The 2,941-nt window shown below is 34.0% G+C and overlaps 1 pseudogene; it reads left to right on the forward strand.

Annotated features, from left to right (window-relative positions):
• LOC114620964 lies at window positions 1-686 on the forward strand (annotated as a pseudogene).
• Window positions 687-2,941: the final 2,255 nt, after the last annotated feature.

Consider the following 2,941-nt stretch of genomic DNA (forward strand, 5'->3'; position numbering starts at 1 on the left):
GCGGGGGAAGATGGCTGCGGCTGTTCCGCAGCGTGCATGGACCGTGGAGCAGCTGCGCAGCGAGCAGCTGCCCAAGAAGGACATTATCAAGTTTCTGCAGGATCACGGTTCAGATTCGTTTCTTGCAGAGCATAAATTACTGGGAAACATAAAAAAACGTAGCTAAGACTGCTAATAAGGACCATTTGGTTTCTGCCTATAACCATCTGTTTGAAACTAAGCGTTTCAAAGGTACTGAAACTATCAGTAAAGTGTCTGAACAGGTGAAAAACGTAAAGCTTAATGACGATAAACCCAAAGAATCCAAGTCTGAAGAGACGCTTGATGAGGGTCCACCAAAATATACAAAATCTATTCTAAAAAAGGGAGATAAAACCAACTTTCCTAAAAAGGGAGATGTTGTTCACTGCTGGTATACAGGGACACTCCCTGATGGAACTGTTTTTGATACTAATATTCAAACAAGTTCAAAGAAAAAGAAAAATGCCAAGCCTTTAAGTTTTAAAGTTGGAGTAGGCAAGGTTATCAGAGGATGGGATGAAGCACTCTTGACTATGAGTAAAGGAGAAAAGGCTCGACTGGAGATTGAACCAGAATGGGCCTATGGAAAGAAAAGACAGGCCAAGGCCAAAATTCCACCAAACACCAAGCTCATTTTTGAAGTGGAATTAGTAGATATTGACTGAAACCAGTACTTCAGATCAGACATCAGCAAACATAAAAACCTAATTAGAGCTTGTTACTATTGTAAGGGAAGAGTCAACTGGAAAACTTAAAAGCGTTTAAAGCTTGTTTACTTGATAGCAACTTTTGAGAAATGTAATCCCCTGTAACTCCCTGTAAGTCTCAAATATTTTCCTACAGCTGTGTAAAGTATTCAGGAGAGCTGCTTTTCCTTTTACCTCATAAACTAAAAGCTCAATAAAAATGTCATGGATTGTCTTGACTGACTTTAAAAAAAAAAAAGATTTTATCACATTATGTTTTAGTTTACTTCTCATTAGAGAATAAACAGCACCGTGGACAACAAATGGGATTTCAATTCAGAAAAAAACATCCATTGCTCAGCCACTAGCAATTTATTAGACATATACTTTACTAATCTATTGTATAAATTTTAAAATGACAGTTTATGTTACAGTTTAAACATAACAAGTATTCAAAACCATGCATTCAACATGCACTTTCCATTTTGCAAAGCTAGCACCTATCATAAAGCAGCAACTGTCTCCCATCTGCCCTTCTTGGCAACCAGGGTTCTAATTTGTATGTTTATGAGTTTGACTGTTCCCAGTGCATTAACAAACTCATTTACAAAATACTTGCTTTTGTGATTGACTTATGGATTTTAGTACAACGTCTTTAACATTAATATATGTTATAGCCTGTGTTATATGTTACATTTTGTCCTCCATGGGTATCTACACACATGCCATGTACACACTTACATATGCATAAGTAAAAATAAAAATGAATCTTAAAATCTGTGAATAAAAACCATGCATTCAGTATCTAGGTGCTCTATATGAGATAATTAATAAATATTGATGTTAATGATTTTTATTTTTTCCATGATGTTGTGAATTTATTTCATGAATACATGAAATAAATAAATGAACGAAAAAGAGAAACAGAAAACATGAAATTCTGTTTCTGAAAGAGCTTTCAAAATATACTAATTATCCCCTTCTAATAAAAGATTTTTAAAATATATTAACTAGCTCTTATTCAAAATAAGTTATAGTGTTCAAGTTATTTAGTAATCAAAGTGTTCTCACAACATAATTTAAATGTATGTTTCTCAAACACTATGTGTCTCCTAAGTGCTTATAATTAACTAAGTGTAACTCACTAAATGTTCCTTCTCAACTAGATTCAACTCCAATAGATTTAAGGACTATAGCTGCATCTTGTGTAATCCATCCTAAAGCTCAGAATCACACCATAATGTATATAAATATTTGCTGAAGCACAGAAAAATATATGTTTTGGTTATTTCAAATACAGATGAAAATATGCATGATTATAGTTTCAAAGATAAGCAAGGAAACTGTGCAGAGTTTTAAGGTGACAAAGTAGATGTCAAACTATCATAAAAGTAAAGAAAAAGACAATAATGGCAAATGGAAAATTTAGAAACAGCAAAATTTGAAAAATATGTGTTGTCCTGGAAAGGAAAATTTTAAGTAAAAGACAATTTATTTAATTTTCTTTGCGTTTTGACAATTCTTTTAAAACTGCATAGTCATAACCTGTCACAGTGCTTCAAGCATCTTTCAAGCGCTAAAGCTACAGGAGGCATTATCAATGAGCCTGTATCTACTGTGAATTTGTCTTCTGGACAGTCACTCTTCATCACCTTGGTAAAACCCCCGACTGTGTTTAAATTTAGAGCAGAATGATTTGTAACTATACTAAAATATTATAGAATTTAGGAGCAGATAAAATTTGAGACATGATAGGCTTAGAGTCACTTGTGGTAGAATAGTATCTGAAAATAAGTCCAAAGGAAGACTCGTATAGATGTCTGTAAATGGAGAGTGAAGGATATGATGTTGATTTACCTGTAAGCCACAAACATCCACAGAGGAACATTCACAGAACAGGATATTTTGAATCACCTTCTCTTACACTTAGTTGGATCTTAAAATCTTTCTTGTTCTTCATATAATGCACACTCATTTACTACTATTAGAATGCCTACAACGCAAAGGCCAGACTTAAGTCTTTGACTTATGTCATGAGTAGTCCCCCGTGTTTGTATGTTTATGTAGTCCTAAATCTGTTGTATGAGAATCCTTCAAGACAGATTTCTAATACTTCTTAAAGGAAATATTTGTAATGAGGTTCTTAGTAGAGTCTATAGTTAGTACCCTACAGTTATCAGCTAGGTTTGAGCAAAGCACCTATCAGAACAATTATGTATGCATGCCTTCTCCTG

This window comes from Grammomys surdaster, unplaced genomic scaffold (genome assembly GCF_004785775.1).
Source record: "Grammomys surdaster isolate TR1022 unplaced genomic scaffold, NIH_TR_1.0 170, whole genome shotgun sequence".
Lineage (NCBI taxonomy): Eukaryota > Metazoa > Chordata > Mammalia > Rodentia > Muridae > Grammomys > Grammomys surdaster.